The sequence below is a fragment of the Leptopilina heterotoma genome, unplaced genomic scaffold (assembly GCF_015476425.1).
Source record: "Leptopilina heterotoma isolate Lh14 unplaced genomic scaffold, ASM1547642v1 Lhet_134, whole genome shotgun sequence".
In the NCBI taxonomy this organism is placed as follows: domain Eukaryota; kingdom Metazoa; phylum Arthropoda; class Insecta; order Hymenoptera; family Figitidae; genus Leptopilina; species Leptopilina heterotoma.
In genome coordinates, this window is record NW_025110853.1 from 1,280,854 (window position 1) to 1,306,635 (window position 25,782).

Sequence of the window (25,782 nt, forward strand, 5' to 3'; positions counted from 1 at the left end):
TTTACAAAATGTTATATAAATAAATATATTAATGTAAAAAAGAATAAAAAAAATAAATTTCTTACTATACGAAAAGTGAAAAATTATTTTTTTAAATAAATTGTTAACATTCAAAAATGTAATAAATATTATGCATATTTTTTGTATATTGTAACTTCAGTTTTTAATTTATTACCTCAGAATTGAAGTGAGTTAATATAAACACTGGAGTATTTTTTTGAAACATTTTTTTATTTTGCAAAACAATTATGTACATTTTTAGAAGTTTTGGAAAATAAGTTTCGAAAATAAAAATAATTACAACACTTTCGTGTTTTTATATATAGAAATAAAAATATTGGAGAAATATAATAATAAGCATAACAATTAACTTTGTTTATTTAACCCAATTTATAAATGCAAATATTAATAAAGTGAATCTCTTCTCTGACCATATTCTGTCGAGAATAATGAAAACATCGAAAACATACTGGTAATATAGTCGAGCAGTTGAGATTTCAATTATTATTCTATCTGCAACGAATTAGCTTTGGTTCGTACAATACTCTCGACTGTTCTACTTCATATTCAAATAATTCGATTTCCTCTGCCTACAACTCCTGTTGTACCATTTCTATTCGTCTTTCGATTTATACATCCATAAAACTATTTTCAATTTTCATATACACAGTGAAAAATAATTTTTGTAACGATAATCTATTTTTACTTTTTAATTCACTTCCTTTTTTTCTCAATTATAATTCTTTTAGTAAGAATTTTTTTAGCAGAAAGGGAATTCTAATTATTCTATATCTTAATTAATAAAATTAGACTTTTCTCTGTAAAAATTGTTCAAAATTAATTTTTTCTTGCATAATTTCTCTTTTTCAACAACAAAGAACCCCAGAAATGATAAAAAAAGAAATTGTGTCTGTATGTACCTTTTATTTTTTATAAATTTCTATTTCTTTATCTTCTGAATATTTTTTTATTACTTTTCTTATTTCTTAAATTTTCATCTAACCAAGTTTAATTTCTATATTACATTTTTTTTAATTAATAATATTAACTTAATAAAGTTTAATTTCAAACCCTTTTCCAGTAAACATCAATTTCGACTAATGAATTTAAATTTCAAAAAATATTTTTATTTCAACAAAGTATTTTCCAAAATAAAATTTATTTTATACCTAATGCATTTAAATTTCTACTATAGGTAATAACTAATGAAATAAAATTAGTGAAATTAATTATATAAATAAAGAAATTGAATTATAATTGAACGAAAGTTGACAAGTTTTCTTAAGGTTTCTAAATGAGATTTTTTCATGTATGTAAATATAGCGAATTTGCGACTTGCAAATTAATAATTTGGGAATTAAATAATTATGAATTAAAAAAATTAAAAACTCATATAGTAATTGTAGTCAATTGATTTAAAAATGAAAAAGACTACATAATTTTGAAAACAATTGTATTCAAAATTATTTAGTCTTTTTCATTTTTTGTCAAACTGTTACAAAACTTTTTGTACCTGTTCCTTATTTTGAAATGTCAAAAATTTAAAACTGAGCCCCAATCGCTATAAATTCTTTATAAAAATTAAAAAATATTGATCAGAGACAATAAATAACAAAATTAAGAAATAGAGATAGTGTAAGTCCGGGGGAGATGGCCATAGTTTTTTTAAAGGATTGTAAAAATTATAAAAAAGCGTTTCTTGTCTTAACTGTTATTGATAATTAAACATTGAACACTTAACTTTCAAATGACGAAAAATAAAATAAAATATTTTCATAGAAACAATCTTAAAATTTACATTTTTCAAAAAGTGCATTTGTCCATCTCTCCCGGAATGCCCGGGTGAGATGGCCACATGTGTGCGGGAGAGATGGCCAATGCTTATAATTTTGGGCTTTTAGCTTAAACTTAATTTTTAATCGTTCACATTACTTTCCTCTTTTTCTGGTCACATTTTGAACATTTTTAGTGCAATTAAGTGCAGTTTTCATGTTGCCAAAAGTGTTGAATACTATCTTCAATGAATATCGTTTGGTTGTAACTTTCGGCACAACCTACGAATAGATCTTCATCTCTGGTGTCAATTGGATCAATTATTTTGTTATCAGAGGTTTTTAATTTGTTTTTCTGTAATATTTCTTGAATATCTAAAATTAACATAAAAAAATTAAAATGAAAGTCACTTATGGCCATCTTACCCAATAATACATGACAGAAGTAAACATCAAAATATTAAATAAATAAAATAATTTCTCCCTTAATTTTTTGTTTATATCAAAGCGTAGGTTATGTACTACTCAATAAAATTAAAAATTATCTTAAAAAATATAAATATAACAATAAGAAATCTGAATTTCTCAAATTCTTTTGGGACCATGCAAAAAAAATGAAGAAGGATTCTACTTACAATTTTATTATTTTTCAACAAATTATTTTTCACATTTATTATTAGTCTCAAAAGGTTGACGAATAACCAATAATAAGTGATATTTCTTTACAAATTCTGTAAAATATTTGAATTGGACATCTCTCCCGTATGGTCATCTCCCCCGGATTTGCCCTAAATAAAATACAGAAGAAAAAGTTTAATTTCACTTTCTAATAAATTTGAAATAATAAATTAAATTCGTAAAATTTAGAAGAAGTTTTAAATAATGTAAAGATAAAATTTTCAATTTGTTTGTGCACGAAAAGCCTACAACTAGTATTTTTACATTTACAACACAAAAACAGAAGAAAATGAATTTCGAGTAAAAAATATTTTGTACAAAAATTATACAAACAACTTAAATAGATATATACACATAATTATAATTTCTATTTAGGATTTGTTTTTCATGGCATAAATTATAGATGGTAAATTCCTCCTTTGAAATGCAGAGAAGCGGCAAAACGAAATTCTTGCGAAACTAATCTTGAATTTCTGCTGACACTCTCGCGCGAGTTAGAGAGAGAGAGAGAGAGAGAGAGATAGTTATGTTTGATTTTCTTCTTGCAAAAGAGATAAATTCTATTGGCAAAGCAAAACCCCCAAATTCCATTTGAAAAGCAAAAAAGTAAACTTAAGATGAAAACTTTGGTGTATTCCAAAAGTGGAGAAAAAAGTTTTCTACTTTTCGTGTAAATATCGTTGAGGTTCACACTTTTCGAGTCTATTTAATTTACAGAAAGAGCGATTTAAGGAAAATGACAATTTTCTTAAAAGAGAAAATATTTCAGCGACAAATTTTTGAATAGAAAATATTTTTAGCAAATAAGTTTTCTAATGGAAAGTACCTATTTTAAGCGAACAATTTATCAAGAGGAAATTATATTTATCGGAGAATTATTTCAAATGGAAGGTATTTTTAGCAAAAAACTTTTCGAATTTGTGAAATATTTTTGCAAATCATTTTTCAATTCAAAGATATTTTAGATAAGCATTAAAATGCTTCGAAGAATTTCTCAAAGAATTTCTCTAAAGGAAAATATTTTTGGCAAATAAATTTTCGAATGTAAAATGTTTTAGGCAAATAATTTTTCGAATGGAAAATATTTATAGCTAAGAATTTTTGAATGAAAAATAATTATAGTGAAAAACATTTCAAAAGAAATTTTCCTTTTGAAAGGAGAGGAACTTTTTGAAAGGAAAATATTTTTAACAAACAATTTTTCGAATAGAAAATATTTTTTGCAAAAATTTTTTCGAAAAGAAAATATTTTCAGTAAATAATTTTTGAGTGGAAAATATTTATACCCAGTGGGAAATTTCCAACCGGCGCGGACCCTCGCCTGTACCGACGCCGGAGTAGTGGTACTGGCTGGGAACCGCCTGCCTACCGCCCGAGAACTGGTATTCTACCAAAAGATGACTTGGCCAGGAGCTGGCTGGCCATCCGTCTCGGAACTGGCATTCTACCGCCCGCTGACCGGCCGGGAGAAGCCGTTCCGTGTATAATTCAACCGGCTGGGACCCGGCACTGTACCGACTGCGGATCTTTTATTTCCTAGCCAGATGAGCGCTGGCAATGCTGGCATTCTACCGCCTGACAACCGGCTCGGATCAAAATAATAATTTCAACAAATATCAATAAAAAAATAATAATTAATTGCAAAAGATAAATACTGATAACAATTCACTGATAGTTCACTTTACACATTTTTTTATACACTTAACGGTATTTTTTTATATTCACATTTGAAAAATCCTAACGCTTGGGGGTACGAACCTACGCCTAACCGAATATTTACGCACCGAAATCTCGCACGCTAACCACTATGCTACGCTCGCATGGAACTCTCAAACCTTAAATGCTTTCAAGTCTCACTAAGCTGAAATAAAAATTGTAAAATTACTACGCGGCAATAGGCAATTTGGAAATACGGACTGATGGTATACCGGTGTTTATGAATATTTTAATATTTCGTTTAAAAAGGAACTTGTTAAAATTGTTATTTTATTATTATATTTTTAAATATTTTATTACGTAATTATTAATAATTGAATGAAATTTGAATGCACAACACATTTTTTTAATTATTTAATTTGCAGAAAAGTGTCAATAAATAATTACTTAATATATTGTTTAAATTAAAAAGAGATTATTAATTAATTAACAATAAATAAATTAATTAATAATCTGTTTTTTATATATTTATTTAATGTGTTATTTATTGTAGGTATTATTATATATTGAACACATTTTCTTTCAAGTTAATATTATTATTTATTGAAAATTATTTATTTAATTGCACATTAATAAAGTTGGATTTTTATAAATATAATGAAAAAATTAAGTTTCTTATATTCTTCCTTTGCATCAATACAATTAATTTATTTATTGGTTAAATAATAATAATAATAATAATAATAATATTATTATTATTATAATAAATGCAATTAGTTATTGTAATAATTAATTAGCTATGATATATATAATAAAATAAATTTATGATTATACTGATAATGTGAACTATAACAATAAATGACGAGATCCGCAGTCGGATCCGCCCCCAGCACCGAGCCAGTACAGACCTAACATCCGTCATTCTTCCGACGCCCGTAGAAGAATGAAATCCGCAGGCGGAACAAATCCAGTACCACGCCAGTACTGACGAAAGTAGAAAGGCGGATCCAAAATTCTGAGCCTAATCTGTTCCGCGCCGGTTGAATTTTGGGATCCGAATCGGTACAAAACATCGGTACTGGCGGTCCGCACGGGCGCGGATCCCAGGCGGTTGTAAACTCCGACATTCGTCGACTTTTCCTCCTCGGTAGTGAATAATTTTTTAATTTTTAATTTTTTAATTTTTTAATTTTTTAATTTTTACTTTGTAAAGAACATAATGTTCTTACACTTGACCAACGTAGTAGTATCACTAAGTTCAAGTTTATAACTAATCTTATAAATAACTCTATTGACTGTCCAGAATTGTTATCTTTTTTGAACTTTAAAATTCCGAGATTTAATAGTAGACACTATCAACCTTTTCTTAATGTTCTACCTTCTTCGTATACAAGTTTTCATGCGCCAATGGCTGTTTTCGGCACTCGCCCCGAGTTAACTCCGGGTTAATGGTGATTGGTTAGACCAACAGAATGTTTTTGATGATTGGATAATATTTAACTCGGGGTTAACCCTGGGTGAGTGCCGAAAACAGCCTATGTATATAATGTCACAGAGACTATTAACTTTTTTTATAGAAACTCTTCAATTGATATAGATATCTTCACATCTGCGATTTCAGTAATTGTTAATCAACTAACATGTTTACATTCGGACACACCATAATTTTACTGTATCTCAAACTTCGTACTTTTAAAAACTTTATTTTTGTTTCATTATTCAACATTATAATTGTGTTTTATAATTAATAGTTTATTATTTTGTGCAACACCTGTAAGGAAAGTAATACTTTGCATGCCTGTAAAGTAGGGGCAAAACAGTACTTTGCTGCACTAGTGCGGCAAAGTTCTTAAACTTTTGGGTTTTTTTGGTGATATGCATAGGTATTTGTTTTCTATTTGTAGAATACCTGTTTTTTACAGTAATATACGCGTAAAAAAGCACGAATATTACGTGCGGTAACATACGTTCCAAACCCTGCTAAACAGTACGTATGTCAACTACGTACGTCAACTAGCGTTTCCAAACAGCTTTTTTTATCAAAACCAAAAGGTGTTGCACAAAGTACTGTGTGCAACACGTACGAAAGAAGATTTTCCAACTTCGTGCAAATTGCTGCCCTCGCTTCGCTCGGGACAGCAAACTTTGCACTCGTCGGAAAACAGCTTCTTTCTGTACTTGTTGCACAATATACTATTGTTTGTATTGCCCATTAATGATCCTTGTGATTGAGGGCTTAGACTTAAATAAATAAATAAATGAAAAATATTGTTGTCAAATAAATTTTTGTATGGAAAATATTTCAGCGAAAAACTTTTCGAATTGAAAATTATTTTAGCAAAGAATTTTTCTAATGGAAAATGGATTTTGATATACTCGCTTACTTGTTTTCACTCATTTAGTCTGCCATTGTAAATAGTGATAGACGGTCGGAAAAATTATCGGAAAAATTATTTCTACAGTCAAATTTAGTGCTGAACACGAATATCATAATGGATTTTTGATATTCTATTGTTCAAAAATTTTACAAGTGTTTTTTCAAAAAATGTGCGGTTGGGGCGAAACTATTCGCCCACTGATGACAGCGAAAACTACGAAACAGTGTATTTTTTGTGCTTGTTTTTAGGTTAGAATGGTAAGAAATTGGAAGAGAAAAACTCCTCCAATTAACAAATTATTTTTTATATTTTTTTTAGTACCTATTATATCATTAATAGCTGCTGGAATAGTTTCGCCTCTCGTTTTTTTCGACATAAAAAAAGGGTTTCGCAAAATCGCTGTAGTTCGGAACAGAATCGAATTAGAGCAAAATAATACATGGCAAAATTGTACCTAAGAAGTCAAGTTTGCAAACGGTCCTAAGCATTTTTTTATTTTTTTTTAAATACATTTTTTAGACTCAAAAATCCAAACAGGAATAGTAATGCCCCACCCTACCCTATATATTTATATTATTTTATTAATAATATATACATTATAGATTATATGCAAACACAATTTATAAAATGCATAAATATATTTCTTAAACTTAATGTGATAAAAAATAGATGTTTTATTATAATTAATTTATACGAATATTTAAAATTTTAGTCTGACCGAAGAGGAGTTTTACTACTCCTTAACTCTATTAACATGAATCTTCAAGAAGAAAATTCCTTTTTTTATGGATGAAATGTCTTTTTTCACTTCTGGAAAGGATTTGAAAAGAGTTCTGAAAAATTTATTCCAATTCAAATCGTCTTTGACACTGATAAATATATCACGTTTCACAATTTATATGAATATTCAAGTTAAGTTTGACTGTAAATTGATATTTACTACTTGTACGAATTTCACAAGATGTGGAGAAATTTTTTCGACTGACTAAAACATGTCTTTTACTACTGATTCACAATTTATCTGAATTTTGAAAATTTACATTTTTTTAAAACAATTGAATACTAATATTCAATTTACAGAAATACATCAACTTTTATACATCAATAATTAATATAATTTTTAATTTATTAAATATTTTGATTGAGTAAAATTACTTTGAACTAATTATATAATTATTTATATAATTCATTACGATTTAGATTCACTGCATAGATTTTTTGGTTATAACTATTTGTAAAGTTTCAGCAGTTGATGAATTTGTCTGACTTAAAATCTATTTTACTACTGATACTCAATTAATGTATACAAGACAAGTCTGACTATGATTGATTTTTAGTAATGTCTGACTAAATCCATTATTTACTACTGATTTTTAATTTTCATGATAGATACAACATTTCGTCTGACTTAAAACGATGGTTACTACTGAAACTTAATTTCTGTAATTTTTCAGGAATTTATTAATTTAATCTGACTAAAACTGAACTTAAAAAATTTTAAACCAAACTAAAACTATTTTTTCTTTTATGATTTCTTCTCTATAATTAACGGATTTAGATGAGACTGAAGTTTTTAATAACGAAAAACTAGAAAATAATTTTGTTCATAATGTTGTACCTACGTAATTAAAAGTTAAAATTAATTAAATTTAATTAAAACAGTATAAACTATAAATTTTAATAATTAATTAAACTTCGTTATGTACTAAATTATCTTATATTTATTTTATTTGTATTTATTACCTACTTAAAATTAATATTTCAAAGTAAAAAAGAATAATTTTTCAATGAATCAAATATATTATCATAAGTAAAAACTATATCAAGATAATGTTTATTTTTATAAGAAAAAAGAAAAAAATAATAAAATAAATAACGATATCTTGTGTATTATATAATCGTTACAACGTCTTTCAACTTGGCTGTTTGAATACATAAAGGGTTGGATAGAGAAAAAAGAATATAAAAATAAAAAAACATTCTAATTCTGTCGGTATCGATTATCGAGAGTCGCTTTCAGAATATCAGTCAAGTGGCAGGGTTCGATTTTTAAACGACAGCTTTGCATACATATTTATATCACTAGAGAAATACTGATGCTCCCTTTTATTAGTGTCTACCTTCGTTGTTGAACGCAATTTCTGCTCTTCGACGAGATTTTCCCTATACTTGCGGCTCGACATTGGGCCGACACTGGTAAAACTCAGGATATGGGTTCTTGATAACAACGTTTATTAATTTACTTCACTTAAAGTGGATTCTCAAGCACATGTGTAGTTTCCAAAACTAGACTTTATATCATACATTTTCTCCGCTTATCATCCTAAGAAACATCATTATAACTTAATTCATCTACACTGACTTTGCTATATTTAGAGTTCCTTATTAATTTCCGTAAGGAAATTTAACAAGGCGCTACAACGTCTCAGATCAGTTTGGCCATTTTACAATACTGCCCAAGTAGAAATGTCCGGAGTTAGGACGGAGTTAAACACCGGCATGGTACTGACTTAGTACTGACCGACGGTACTGACTTTTGGAACCCGATCAGTACTGGGAGTATACTGACTCCAAAACCGAATCAGTAATACGTCGGAGTTAAAAAAGTATTAAAATCAGTACTGGCAGAAAACTGGCATAACACCAAATCAGTACTGCGAAGGAGTTAAAAAACAAAAAAAATTTGTTATAATGCAATGGCATCAAACCGGCCACTATTAATAACAACATCGTTTGATTTATTAACTATTAAAATATTTTCCAAGATTTTTAAAAACATTATTCATCAACAATAACATCAAACACTTAATTAACATATTATTAATTATTAATTAATAGGTATATCATAATAATAATAAATTATTATTTATTAATTATTTTTACTATTATGTATTATTAATAATAAAATTTTTTTATTTTTTAAAAATGTATAAATATATACATTTTTTATTATTATTTTAATAAATAATTAAATAATAAATAAATAATAATTAATTAATAATTTATTGAAATTACATTGAAATTACATATAAAAAAAATATAATTCTTTTTCTTTTTTTTAAAACACAATTTGTGTTTTAACTTATTATTAATAGGTCCTTTTCATAAAATAAAATTTAGTTAAAAATATTAAAAAACACTTTTTTCGCGATCGTATTTTGTTGTTGAAACGGTTTGAAATAGAATGCTCCTCATATTAAAAAATTTCTATGTGAGGCAGATATATATTTATTGATAATGTGCTTATGAAAATGTAATGGAAATATTATGTCGATTGTGATTGTATATAATATATTATAAACGTTATATATAGCTTATTGATAAATTTCGATCCCTGTGTGTTGTGATTAAAATTAATAGTTTAATTGACTTATTAATTAAGCCTATAATTGATTAGGGTTACGTGCCAATTGGGAAGCGCAAGCAATCATTATTCTATCAAAGGATTATCGATTCTATATAGCAGTTTCTGTGCATACATGTAAATAATATATCTTTCAAGACACCATTTTCAATGTCCATTAATAATTACTTAACGATTCATTTATTTCACTTCATTATTATAATTAATGACATTTATTAATAATAATAAAACTAAAAAGAAAGTAGGAAATTTCTTTATTTAATTCTTATATTCACAGGAAAAAAAAGTTTGACTCCGTTTACACCTTAAATTCAGCCCATGTATTTCACATAAGTCTGTCCTTGTCTAACGGGGCTGACTCCGTTTACACCTTAAATTCAGCCTCAAAAAGAGGCTGAAAGTAAGACTTTTTTTTAGTGTGTTTATTTCTTTGTTAAATACAATTATTTACTATATTATTTAAGTCTGATAATTACTATGTTATTTTCAATGCTCGTGTTCTGTTAATACTGCTTTTACTTTTCATTTTTTTATTGTTTAGTTACAAAATAGCAAAAAAGATCTGCAAAAATAAAATTTTTGACAGACTTTAACAAGAGAAATAATTGCCAAATTTCTTTCTGTCGCTTTCTGAGATATTTTTATCTGAATCGATATGGGGGTTTATATCCAATAGTATATTATCAAATGATTATGAGAATTGGAAAAAAATCAGAATGATGCTGGCTTAGAAAGAAACATTTTCCCTTCTTTCATTTCTTATCTCTCACAATTTCTCTCAATCTTCTCGTTCAATTTATCAGCGAAGGTTTTCCTTTTGTTTTTCGAGTAGTATCAATCGTTCTTTATAATTCTCTCTATCTCTCTCAACAAACAAAAAAAATTAGTAGATAATTTTGTTTTTATATTGAAAATTAGTTTTATTTTCTACCTTGAAAGTGGAATATTCATGTTTTTGTGAGGATAAATTGTTGTAGAATAGAACATGAAGAAGAGCAATCTTTTTCATCTCCTCTTTTTTTATTTTAATGGAAAGATTACGTTTTTTATGTGCGAAGTGAAATAAAGTTTTAAATCATGTTTGTGCATAAATATACAAGGAAAAGTTGGTTTGGGGTGCACTTAGGAGAAAAAAAGTAGGAAAAAAGGGACTTTTCTTATAATGCGCGCTCGTTGAAAAGTCAGCGCAAGGCATTTGAGAAAAGCTTGCAAGAACTGAAAAGTTTCTCCTAGGTCAAGAAATTTTTATTGTTTATTGCCGCACCTGCAAGCACATGCCTTCACTATGGCATGGGGAGGGATTCAGAGCTTGTTTTCAGAGCATCCGGCCACATGGATAACGGCTTTTCTACCGCAGTAGGCAAGAACGCTGTAATAAAACAGAAACGCGAATATGAAGTGAGGGAGGGAGTTGTGTTGAGTTCAAAGTGGGAGCCAGGGGTTGTATATGACCTCAGGTGCACTGGCAAGTAGGAGACGTTGGCATATCGACCAATGCTTCCCTCCATCGTTACTACAAACTTCCCTAACCCCCTACAAAGGAAAAGTCCTTTGCCCTTTTTTCCTTCAATCTTGACACCTTCTAATATCCTGATAATTTTTACAATTTTTCAAATATTTTATATTCATTTTCATTTTGTCGTGAATGATGAGTATAATTTTTATTCGTTGAATGGTTGATCCAATGATTATTGAACATTAGGACGTTGCACAAAAAATTCTTCATTTGATTTGTAAAAGCCAGATCTCCGCCCTAGAAAAGTAATCTTGATTTGATGCGGATTCCTCTAAACTGAATATATATTTTTCTCTTATATTCAAAGGTTTTCCTTTCGTAGGTATATTATTTGCCAATTATGGTTATGAACTAATAAAGAAAAGCTATTTTGATGCACTAAATTTAACGCTTTTAATTAAATAAATATAATTAAAGATTAATAGTTAATTACTTATACATTGATTATGTATTTGTTTTAATGAATTAAGTAAATTTTCTATAAATTACAATTAAGATTTTTGGAAGATAAAATGTAACTTCTCGGAAATAATATAAAAAGAGTGGTATTTTGCATACAATATTTGTAGGAAAGGTCGAAAAAATCGCACTTTTTTAATAACAGTGTATCAGTAGTAAACAAGATTTTTAGTCAGAAAACATTTTTGAAATTATTTAAGAAATGTTTAAATGAGAGTAAATTATAAAAAATTGTTTATTAACTAGAGTATCAGTAGTAAAAGACTCGCTTGGTCAGAAAAATATTGTTTAATTTTAGACTAAGATTAATCAATCGTTAAATAAGAAATAGTAAGAATTAATTTACAGCTAGACTAAATTAAACAAGTTGTAAATCCAGATGTTCATTACATGAACATTTTGCTTCCTCTTTACGATCAGCAAAAATAATTTGCTTCCTCGTGGAGGAAGCATTAACGATAAATATATTTAATTTTTAAATCATTTTTAATACAATTTAACATTTATAAAATAAAGTTTATTCGTCTTAATAGAAAGAATACAATTTTCTTATACAGTAATATGAATCTAAATAAACAAAAAAATTTTTAGTAAAAAAGTGAATTTTTCAAATTTGATTGTAATTAATTCTATAATTTTCAATAGAACATATACTTTATATACATCAATCGATTCGTCTTGATTTAAAGAATAAGATTTTTTATTTATTTTTTAATAAATAATATGTTATTGTACAGCAACATGATTTTTAAGAAAAAATGAATTTTTATTAAAAGTGCAAATTTTTTGTCTATAAATGGTTTTAATTCTATAAATTTAAATACAATATATACTTTATATATACCAATCGATCCGTCTTGGTGCAAAGAATAAGATTTTAGAAATAAATGAGTAAGATTTTCTTATACGGCAACATAATTTTGCGGAAAGAACTCATTTTTTGATAAAAATGCGAATTTTTCAGCTTTAATTGTGATTAACTCTATAAATTCTCAAACAATTTATACATTTTATATACCAATCGATTCGTCTTGATACAAAGAATAAGATTTTATTATATATTAACTTCAATAACCAACTTAAAAAAATTTTTTTTAGAAAAAAGTTAAAAAAAAATTTTTTTCTGAGAATTTTTTAAAGTCTATCAATCCATTTGAGATATTTTTATGATAAATATACCTGGTAAATTTTAGCCAAATTCGTTAAAACCTCTTCGAGTTATCGTGTTCGCAAAAAACGGGATCCACACACACACATACACACATCCATACATACATCCGATCAGGGTCTTATATAACATAGTCCTATATAGAAGAAAATTTGTTAAAAGGATTTTTAAAAATTTTGTAAACTAAACGACTACAAAGCTTCCTCACGAGGAAGCAAAAATTATAATAATTTGTGACTCAGTAATAAAAGATGGTTTTAGTCATACTGAATTAATAAAAATAATGAAATCAAGTTTATTAGTAGTAAAATATGGATACAGTAAGACAAAATAATAAAAAATTTGTAAACAAGTAGTCTATCAGTAGTAAAAAATGGTTTTAGTAAGAGTTTACTTTTAGATTCAGTTAAATTGCGTATCAGTAGTAATTAAACTTTTTAGTTTATTATTTATATTTAGAAGTAGTAAATACTATGTGTACTTAATTAATTTAAATAGCATTTATTAGATACAAATAGATATTTATTTGAGAATCTGTCAAGTGATCCATTATTTAAATCAAATAATTTTTTCTCCGTTGAAGAAGAAAAAAATAAAACTGGTCCGGGGGAGATAAGCATACGGGACAGATGGCCACACGGAAAAAATTAATTTAGTACATTTTACGAAACTAATTTTGGAATAGCGGATACGGAGAGGAGTTTAGTATAAGATAAAACAGAATCAATAGTAATATATGATGACTGCGTTTCTCGAAAACTCAAAAAAAATTCTATGGAATTCACAAATGATCGGTTGGACGTTCTAATTCAAGAGTTTTGTAAAATGTTTAGCCAGAAGCGCATGCGCCACGGAAAAAAATATTCACGGAGAAAAAAACGAATAAAGCAGAAAAAAGAATTTCTTAATGTACCAATGAGCTCTCAAGACCATTTTTTCTCGTCTTCTATAGGAGATAGATGATTGGTTCGACACATGTGACTGCACTCTACAACGCAATGGTTCGCTTGGATTGGCTTATTTTATTCTGACACTAACTTAACGGAAATACGCATACATATAAACGAATTCTGACGCAACGCACATACAATATAACTCGCACTTGTAGATGAAAGAATTGAGTTTCTTTATATACTAACTGAGGAGATTAAAACTGCGCTTGTGAGAAATGTCAATATACTGAATATTAATTTTTAAAAAAATCATTTTTTAAAAGTTATACAAAATATTTTATGGTTTTTAAAATAACATTTTTTGATTATAATTAGTTATAAAATCTCTATAAAATTTTTCAATTTTTAGAAAATAATTTTATTCTTAATTTTAAATTGTAAATAAATTGACAAAAACTTTTCAAAAATAAATTCAAACTCAAAAAATGTTTATATTAAATTGTCTAAAATTTGAAGTAATAACAGTTAAAACTTGAGAAATTAATATATATATATTGTCATCGGTAAATATTATGATAAACTATAAAATTTATTGGACTGTAAATTAAAAGAAATTAATAATAATTAAAAGTTTGGATTACAAAAGCACATAAAAAATGTTACGAATTTGGAACAATGAAATGTGAAATACGTAAAAGAAAACAATTATCCAAATGTTACCGGCAGGTAAAGCAGTTCTCTTTTTCCTTCCACATATTATATCTATATACAGCAGACAAGTTAATACCGACGCGACGAGACAAGCTTCAACATATCTATTTATAACGCGACTTTTGGTACACCCCGTATAGAATTTTACGAAACTTTGTGTTCGAGAATTCACGATAGACAGCGAAGTGGAAACTCAAACCACGCGTTTTTAGATTGCACGAAACATTTTTACCATTTTCTGATAAAATGTTCACCAGAAAATACGAAACATTTCTACATTCAAGCTTGTTTTATAAATTACAACACTGGTTGCAGTTTCTCGACAATTGTTCTGCTTAAAGTAGTGAAAGTTTCTGGGTTTTTGAAAAACTTCGTCTAGGAATCTTAAATATCCGCTAGTGCGAAATTAGTTTCGTAAAATCTGCTGAACTTATTTTTTCCGTGCAATTTAAATATTTTACAGAATTTGCAAAAAAATATTACTTATTATTTTATTTACCTTATTTTCAACCTTTTGTGACCTTTTGTGATAATTTAAAAATTTTAATTTCATTGGGTAGTACATAACCTACGCTTTGATATAAACAAAAAATTAAGGGAGAAATTATTTTATTTATTTAATATTTTGATGTTTACTTCTGTCCAATTGACACCAGAGATAAAGATCTATTTGTAGGTTGTGCCGAAAGTTACAACCAAACGATATTGATTGAAGATAGTATTCGACACTTTTGGCAACATGAAAACTGCACTTAATTGCACTAAAAATGTTCAAAATGTGACCAGAAAAAGAGGAAAGTAATGTGAACGATTAAAAATTAAGTTTAAGCTAAAAGCCAAAAATTATAAGCATTGGCCATCTCTCCCGCACACATGTGGCCATCTCACCCGGGCATTCCGGGAGAGATGGACAAATGCACTTTTTGAAAAATGTAAATTTTAAGATTGTTTCTATGAAAATATTTTATTTTTCGTAATTTTAAAGTTAAGTGGTCAATGTTTAATTATTAATAAAAGTTAAGACAAAAAACGCTTTTTTATAATTTTGATAATCCTTTCTTAAAAAAGACATGGAGTGGAAAGGTCGAATATATCGAAAAGTATCGAAGTAAAGAATGGGCAATGAGAATGTAAAATATTAAGAGAAGGGTGTTTTCAAAATTGTTTGGACATGTGCAGGTGGCGCTGCAGTCGTATGTTATTTAAAAAGAGCGCGAATATATAAATTTTATTTTTGTTAAGAGAAAGTACTTATAATAAATCTTATTTTGCATTGTAAAAAAAACGTCAACATTTCAAATATAAATAAGCAAATTATTAACTGAAAAAAATTGAATATTATAATGTCTGTATTATAATTAATATTAATATTATTATTAATGAAATAATGGACTTGGACAATGGACATATAAAAACTAGCACCGTAGACGGCCGCTTGCGGCCGTCGGAGGGGCTAGTCCTTTAAAAAAACTATGGCCATCTCCCCCGGACTTACCCTAGTTCTGGGCTATGTAGAAAATGGTAGAAGTGAATAGTTTTGACCTCTATCTCTTTTTCTTTTTATTGTTATTTTTTTGTAAGAATTGCCTCCAAACTAGAAAGTTGACTGCATGAATAATTTTCTTTTGTCTACCTGCGACAATACATTTTCGAAATTGTGTTATATTTTTTCGAGCAATAAAATTGTTATTCAGGACGAAAAGTATATACTTTATATTTATTTCAATGAATGAAAATTTTATTTACTCTCTATTTATTAAAATTTAATAAAATTGATTCCAGAATTGTAGTCTTAAAAATTCTGTTACAACAGGAAATTAACAATTACTCCTTTTTTAAGTAATTTTATCAAAAATTACAAATATCTTGTCGGCTTACATTGTCTTTTACTACTAAAAAATTATTTATTAATCGAATTTAAACATTTTAATCGATTTTAAACCCTCAATTAAAGATGTTAGTTAATCAACATTCAATTAATTCACTAACAATTAAAAAACTTACTTTCAATTCCTTCATTAACACTTAAATAATTTACTTTAATTAATTTATTAATTAACAGTTACATAAATACCCTAGAATTAATTTATTAACAATTAAATAATTAACTTTCAATGAATAAATTAGAAGTTAATTAATTAACCTTGAAACAAATTTATTTGACAAAAATGTTTTTTTACTATACTGACATAGGTAGGGGAGAGACGGGGTACCGGCCTTATTTAACAAACGAATTAACCAATTGCGATTATATTTTACATAATACTGCACCGAGACGATAGTTTCTTGTTTACAAAACCTAAAAGCCACGAGAACAAATCTTTTATCTGTTTTACTAAAAAAAACTGTTTTTGACGATTTTCTTGTCATTTTTTCACTTTTTTTAGGAGGTGTTTATTACTTAATAATAACAGTTAATGAACTGTATAAATTTTTTTCTAACTGTCAAGGGTTACAGAAGAAGGGAAGCATAAGTTTTTTTTTCTTTGTTGAATCGTAAATGGGGATCCTCACAGCCAAACTTGACCAGTAGAGTGCAGCACTACTATAAGATTTTATGGCGCAAAATTTTAAATGTGATTTGTTGCATAATATTAATTAAACAATATAAATGGTTTTTGTTCATGTAAATGAAGAATAAAATCATTAAATCAGAAATATTGGTTATAATAAAGTACGGAAAACTATTTAAAGATGTTGGGAGATTCAAAATTAAAATGTGTTTACAATATTTTTAATAACAGGCAACATAACCTCAATTTTTTTTTATCTATACTTTTACGATACTGTGACTTGCAAAACCGTCTTTTTTCCTGTGACACAAATTTCTCACCCAAGTAATTCAATTTTTAACTTTTCACAATTCCAAAAAAAGTATTTATTTACTTCGCCCATTTGTTTGTAAAACAAATATGACTTTTCGCGAAATCAAAAATTAAGCGCTAGACAAGTCTTGCTATGGTGCTGCCATCTGAGATTAGCTTTACATATAATGATCCCCATTGTAGTAATTAATCGTTTTATTCAATTTCGTAGGTGCGAGCAAGATGGGGTAGGGGAGAGTGGGGCAAGACGGGGTTCACAAATTAAGCAAAAAAAAGAGAAATAAGAGAAGTTAAGAAAACTACTAAAATCAAGACTGAATAAAATAAGAGTGACCAAAAAGAAAAAAGCTTGTCAGGTTAAATCATCAATTAGCGATGGTAAAGTGGAAAATACACCTTGTCTCTATTGTAATGGTTATTATTATTTTCAATATTATTAATTATAAGCTTTTTTAAGAAACAGATGGCCTTTGTACGCCTTTTTACGAAAGACTGATTCCCAAAGATGATATAATTAAAAATAATAATAAAGTATATATTCGATAATTTTCGTTTTTTTGCGCTTTAAACCTTAAGTACCCCGTCTTGCCCCACTCTCCCCTACCTACAATTTATATGAATCAGTATGAGTAGTCTGACTAAAATCGTTTTCTACTACTTATACTGAATTAACATTTTTAATTTTTTTTGTTTTTTCTAAAATTTTTTACTAAGGATAATAATAAAATATTTATTTCTCAATCGATTAATCTATTTATTACCTTTTTTAAAACAGATTTCTTCTAGTTTTTATTCTTGTGCGTAGAAAAATAAAATATTAAATAAAAGAAATGAAGAAAAATTTAAGAAATTAAAATTTTTTAAATATCAATCTGGCATTCCTTAAAAATTCTGTGAATATTTTGTGTAAAATATTGCAAGGAAAATTAAGCAGATTTTAATTAGCGAGGTAATTACTACTAATGAAATAATTTTTGTTATAGTATATACTCACTATATTATTACTTTTCTATTTATTATTAATAATCTTTATAGGAAAATAATTAATTTAAAAAAATGAAATATTTATTAAAAATAAAGGAAAATAAAACTTTTTATTTATTTCTTTTTTTTAATAAATGAGATATAATTTTCATTATTCTACAAAACAATATACACATAAGCGGAACTTTAGACAATTAAATGAGGACATTTAGTTCATGAATAGAATCACAGGAAACAAGTAAAACGTGAACTCTAATTAAACTACTCCCATAATTTCCTTTAAAATTTCCTATTAGGCATATTAAAATAATTCAAGTTTTATATTTTTTGTTTTTCAACTTAAATTATAATATTACTGTCGTGTAATATAAAATTTTAAAATCTAAACAAATAAAAATTTCCACTATGTGAAAAAATCTCAAAATTCAACAGTCTCTTGCTATTTTGTTTGCATTATCAAGCGTAAACATATTTATACAGGTTCTCAAGAGCGGTAGTGAAAGAGCTATTAAATTCCAATATACTTCGTAATTTTCAAAATTCAAGTGCACTCACATGTTATTTTCATCCCTAAATTGAAAATTATGTACGCCAAATATTAAGATTGAATGAGTTTCTTACTTTCTTTACACATATTATTTTTTTAGACTCCATTAGTATATTTTCATTAATTTCAGCAATAGACAAAACGAAAATAAATGTTAGAAAAATATTGGTCTAATCCTGTTAGGTCAATTGTTTTTAATATTGGTTATAATTAATCAAATATTTTTAAAAAGTATATATGAAAAAATTTCTTGAATTTAATGCTGTCGTTTCTTTTTTTAAAATAAATAATTTTTTGACCATATCTGAAGTTAGTCTTTTGTATATGCTTTTGTTTTTCGTTAAGTTTTTATAGATTATATTATAATTATTATAATTTTTTTTTATTTTATAAAAAATTCAAAATTTTTATTATTAATTACTTATAAAATAAGTGTTTATTAAGTTTAAAAAATTTATTGTTTTTATAATTATTAATTATTATTTTATTGAGAAAAAATAAATTATTGCAAATCATGCCAATTTTTTTTCACAAAATTAGAATATTATTAAAATATAACGATTAACATCAAATAGAAAATATCCCCATTGTGCATGTTATCTGTTTATTAATCACAATTTTTTGTTCACAAAATTATAAGTTTGTTTTAGAAAATATGAAGAAAAAAATTTGCATAATTCTTATTTTTTAATCACAAGTTATGTACAAATTTCTACAAAATTTATATTATGCAAAATATATACACTACCGTCGGGAATTATCGGTACGGCTGCACGCGCACGGCCCAAAAACATACTAATCTTTAAATCACGATTTTTTTGTAAATACAAATGTCAGAAAATTAACAAATATACCATTCGAAAGATTATTAAATTCTACGATTAATGGTACATAACTGAAAATTTTAATAATTTATACAAAGATATTATACAAAATTTATATTTTTTAATCTCGATTGATCACAATTTTTAATAAAATCTCAAGTATTTAAAAAAAAAACTTGCAAAATTTCCATTTTTTTAATGCCAATTTTTACCAAAATTCTAATTTCTTTAGAAATAAATAAAAAAAGGCATAATTTATATTTTTTAATCACAATTTTCACCCAAATTCTGATTTCTTCAGAAATAAATTAAAAAAGCCATAATTTCTAATTTCTAATTTATTTTTCTGTACTCACCTGAAAATTTTTAGTAGGTATATAATTTAAAAATTTAAAATTTAAAAATTTAATTTCTAATTTCTAATTTATTTTTCTGTACTCACCTGAAAATTTTTAGTAGGTATATAATAAATTATATACCTTTAAAAGTGATGATAAATATTTTTTTATATATTTATATTTTTTATTTCTATTAGAAATTTATTATTCAATCTTTCTTTGTAACAATTTTAATATTGGGGCGTTCCATAGCTTGTCGAACTTTTGAATCTCAGATTTTGTTTATACTTGGTTAATTTGTTGTGATAAGGGTGCTTTTCAAGTACACTCAAGGATTTTGCAAAATTTTAATTATTTTGCAAGATATTGTTAATTAAACTATTTGGTCACTTTTTTTCAGGAATTTTTATCATGTAAACTATTGGTCCTAGAAAAAAATGTTTTAGATAAAAATTGAAGAGAATGTATTGAATATTAATAATATTTTATTAAAAAATAATTTTTTTTAACTTTTTGACAAATTTGTTTAAACAATTATTTTTTAAAGTTGTTTTTATTCATGAAGGGAATAACCAAATTTCATAAAAAAATATTTTTATTACAGCTTGGAAAGAAATAATTTGAAATTTAGTAAAGTTAGATTAAAATTCTTGATATTTGATATTATTATACTAAATTTCATATTATTCCTTTCACTGTTTAGTATTTTTGATACAAAAATTTCGCCTTGTCGCATTTTTTCCCTAAATTGAGAAGCACTTTTACAAAATTTAATATAATTTTCTTTCCGTGCAGTTTATTAATATCTGTAATGTAATGTTTTTAAAATTAATTAATTAAGACGAATAAAACAATAGACTTAAAAAAGTAAACATAAAGAATGTAGATAAAACTGTAAAAAAACATACCCAGGCGCGAGCTGACAGTGAGTTCAGGCTTTACGAAGCTTGATTGAGACTTGGTCAGTATTGGTTGAAGATTGGTGGGACAGCGAAAGCAAGGCTACTTGAGTCCGGAATAGTAACATCGATGTAAACCTGACGCTCAGTCTTTGTTGAAGACTGGCGTTCAATCTTCAATCAATGCTGCGGAAACCGAAAGCAGGACTGAACAAGACTGCTTCCACTGTTCCCAAATTTACACGCTTCTCACGCGTTCATTCAATATAACGTGAATATATTAATTATTATTATTAATAATAAACAGTATTGTTATTAATATATATGTATTTACATATTTAATGACAATAAGTTATTATTATAATAATTATATTATTTTCATATAAATATTATATGACTAACAATAAATGTCATTTAACATAATAATATTGAAAAATAATTTTAGCAAAAAAAAAAACACAATTTGTGATAATTTGTACATTTTTTAACTTCATTTTTGACAGACTTTTAATATTATTTACAAACAAGTTCACAAGTTTTTATTCACAACACTTATTAATTATACAGATTAAATAGTAATTTTATTATTTTATGTAACCGCTTATAATGAAAAAATCCGCTCGCATGTGGGATCGAACTCACGTCCCCCCGCCCCAAACGCATTCCGGAAGTCCTAGACGCAACCACTTAATCCGCACGGCCACTGAGTCTCGATGAGACCTCTGGCTAATGTAATATATTAATGCCAGTGCCGTATACTTTGTTACTTATAAGGGCAAAGTGAAAACTATGACTAAAAATTTTACACATACTAATCCTGAATTATTTTAATTATTAAAAATGAATAATAAATAATTCATAATAAAATTGTAATCATTACAAAATTCAACTTTTAAAACATTTTACAATTAAAAATATTTAATGGATAATTTAATAAACATCGATAAATAATTGATATTTTTTATTATTCAGTAACAAAATTATTAACATTTATTATTAGATATATTAATAATATATTATGTAAATAAATATAATTTGGAATAATAATGAATTATAATGTTAAATATTATAATTATTATTAATTATAATAATATTTATTAATTGAATAATAATTATTAAAATTATAATAATTAATAAATAAATAAATAATAATTAATTAAATTAATATTAAAAGTTAACATAATTAATAAAATGATTAAATATGATGCAGTGTCAGGAATATTTATTGCACATTTTAATTATTATTTATTAATTATCTATAATAATTTTGAAAACATTTATAAAAAAAAATTTTCCATTTAACTTTCTTTAAATATGAATGTTACAATTAATAATATATTTATTTATCAATTGATAACTTAATGTTAATTATTATTATTATTTGAAACAATTATTATAATATTATTTAATTAAGTGAACACGGTAATAAATAAAGATAAACTGAATATTGAGTAAAGATTGATTCAAGCTTGAATCAAGATTAGATGTTCGAGCTTCACTCATAAAGACTGACCGAGTCTTGAATCGAGCATGGGACGAGCATTGGGTCCAATGTTGAACCAATATTGAACTAATATTGATTGACAGTGATGTAAAGACTGCTTCTACTGTGAGTTACCCACACTGAGCGTTCAAGACTCAATCAACCTTTAATCTATCGTCAGCATTGGTCTTTCGCGCCTGGGTATAAATATGTCAGCGTAATATTATATATACTTGTTTTTCTCTCCTTATAATTTTGAGAATATTCATTATTTTGTTCAGTTGCAATTATGTTGTTGGTATTGAATAGTCCTTTAACATAATTCCTTGAAACTGATGTTTTGCTGTCTTCTGAGTCGGTATATATATATATTGTCTTGATTTGGAAGAATCTTTATTTGTTTTCGGCATTTTTTACTCACCAACAATCGAGTCACCGTTATTTTTAAAATCAATAAGATCTAAATTTTAATGTTTCTAGTATTAATAAAATAAAAGAAATGTTACTCTAAATTATTAAAACAAATTCAAAAAAAATATACCGGCATTTCTCTCCCTAAAAGCTTTTGAATCACTTTCGGCTTGTTCATTTGACGAAATATTTTTAATCACTTCTCTCTAAATCTGAATCAGCGAAATTTCACTGATTCTCAGCGATAAGTATGCCACTATTTTAAAACAGCGTATATGCGCTAATTAATCAGTGAAGTTTCACTGATTATTTAGTGAAATTTCACTAATTCACAGCGCATATACGCTAATTGAAATAGTGGCATACTTATCGCTGATTCAGATTTAGAGAGTTGTTCACTGCTATCCATGGAGATTAAATCTACAAATTGAATATAAATTACAGAAATTAAAAAATTGCAACAAGAAATAAAGTATGTCCTAATCATACCAGTAGAAATTTCTTCTTTTTCCTTTAGGACATTTGATATCTTCTCATTTTCATCTTTCCGCCTAATTTCTAAATCATCCATTGATTCATCGGTATTTTGCAAGTCAAAAGTATCTGTAATGTAATAAATTTATATTATGTTTTATTACATATATATATTTTTTTTAATAAATAAATAAATAGCAATATAACATAGAATATGTCCTGATATTACCAGTAAAAGTTTCTTCTTTTTCCTTTGAGACGTTTGGCATCTTCTGCTCTGATTTAAATATGCATTTTTCTTTTTTAATTTGGTGATTTATTTCTAAATCATCCCTTGATTCATCGCTATTATGCAAGTCATTAATTTCTGTAATATAATATTTTTATATTACATTTAATATGTGTTTAAATAAATAGCCATAGAAAATTGAAAATGTGTTCTGATCTTACCGGTAGAGATTTTTTCTGTTTTTTGTGTCTCTTTTAGTGTCTTCGTTTTTAGTTTAGAGAGGCGTTTTTCCTTTTTAACTATTGGCTTTATTTCTAAGTCATCTACTGACTCATCGCTGTCTTTCAAGCCTGTAATTTATCTGTAATTTTATATTTTTAATTTTAATGGAATAAAAGCAATTACGAATTAAATTATTAGAAACAAAACATAAAAATGGTCAAATATTATGTACCTATTTTCCTCTTCTTAAATCTTTGTCAATTCTTTTTATCTCTTTTCCTTGAAACTGAAGCACCGCTGCTGTCTGAGTCGTTTGAATCTACAAATTAAATAAAATATAATTAAAACTAATAAAAAAATACAAAGAAAAAATATAAAATGTTAGGATCCTACCTGTTAGGTTTTCTCTACTTCTGGTTCCACTTTAATTTTTTTGCTCCTATATGTTCGCTTTGTAGCTTCTACTTTCCGATCAACATTGTCATCTGTTGTATATGCAAATTCTTGTTTGTTAAGTACTTTTAATCTTTTTTCGCTTTCGGCAAATGTTTCTAAAAATTTTACATTTAGTTTTAAAAATTAAAGACATTATATAGAATAAACGCAACAAAAAAAATAAATCCATTTATTCGGCAACTGAAGACCTCGGATCGACTTTCAGGCGCAAAAATTTACTTTAATCGATTGAAGATAAAAAAAGTTCGAAAAAGTCGTTTATTTCGGATTTAAGTATTTACATCAAATTTTCCATTTCCTTCATGTTTAACTAATTTTTCAATTCAATTATTCAAAAATCAAATAATTTTGTTAAATACAAAAATTTAAATACTTGTTTATTTTTTCACAAGAATTTCAAAAATTTTCAAAATTTTACCTCAAACATTCTAAAAGTTATAACTATATTTCTAAAAATTAAAACTGCAATTCTTTAAAAAATAATTATATTTACAAATTTAATTAATTTTTTCTTCTGAATTAAATATTTCTAATAATTTTTTAAAACATTTTCGAGAATTAAATTATTTATATACAAAAGTTTAATATTTTTATAATAATCTTAAGTGTAACAATTATTGAATATAATTGATTTTTTAAAAATTATATTTAATATTTTGATTATTCAATTTTACTAAAATCATTCATAGACAATTAACTATCTTTAACAATTTCTGGAGATAATTAGAATGTTATTTTTTAAAAATAATTGAATTTTTTATGTGCATAAAAAATTTAATAAGTTAATCAGGTTTTTGAAGATTTATATTAATTACAAACTAGCGTCACACGGAGAAAAATGGATAGTCAAATTTATAATCTAGATAATCATGGGTGATGATCTTGGATACTCAACTATAGGATGACAACCATCTAGATATTCAAATTTAGTATCTTGGGATAATCAAACTTACATACTAACTGCCATTATCCAAGATGTTCACATTTGACTATTTATTACTATATATTTAATGATAAAAGTTAATTTTTTTAGAAATTAGTGAACATTTTTCCTAGATAAACAATTGTTTATGGAAAATCTGAAAATTTTAAAGAACAAAATACATTAATTTAACGATACCCTTGAAATTTTTAAATTCTTTTGACAGGTTTAAAGGTTATGTTGCTAATTGTAAGTTTTATATATTTTTTAACAATATTTTTTAAGCAATATTATATCTGAAATTCAGTATAAAAAACTTGACAATGCTTTTAAATTTCGAATAATATAAAACTCTTTAACGGTGTTCGATGGTCTCTTAAATTTCTCGATAATGTGCGACCAACAGTTATCACCCAACAAATACGGCACTGACCGGTTTAAATGACGTGTAATTGGTAAACATTCATTTTCTAACAAATTTCCCTCTGTTCACAGGCACTTTTTACAAAATCTGGCAACGTGCATTTGTCACAAATGTTTTTAATTGTCTTAATTGAAAAGATTTTGTCCATC

General features: G+C 26.3%; 1 protein-coding gene and 1 long non-coding RNA gene across 7 annotated transcripts in view; one reads left to right on the forward strand and one right to left on the reverse strand.

Annotated features, from left to right (window-relative positions):
• LOC122497580 (dopamine receptor 1-like) overlaps nt 1-25,782 on the forward strand; it is a 553,069-nt gene that overhangs the window by 310,193 nt on the left and 217,094 nt on the right. The gene's annotated exons all lie outside the window — the stretch shown is intronic.
• LOC122497582 lies at nt 23,825-24,367 on the reverse strand. Its single transcript, XR_006301139.1, has 3 exons — nt 24,225-24,367; nt 24,064-24,150; nt 23,825-23,970 (listed from the first exon to the last, which is right to left on the reverse strand). It is a non-coding gene; the product is annotated as an uncharacterized LOC122497582 (long non-coding RNA).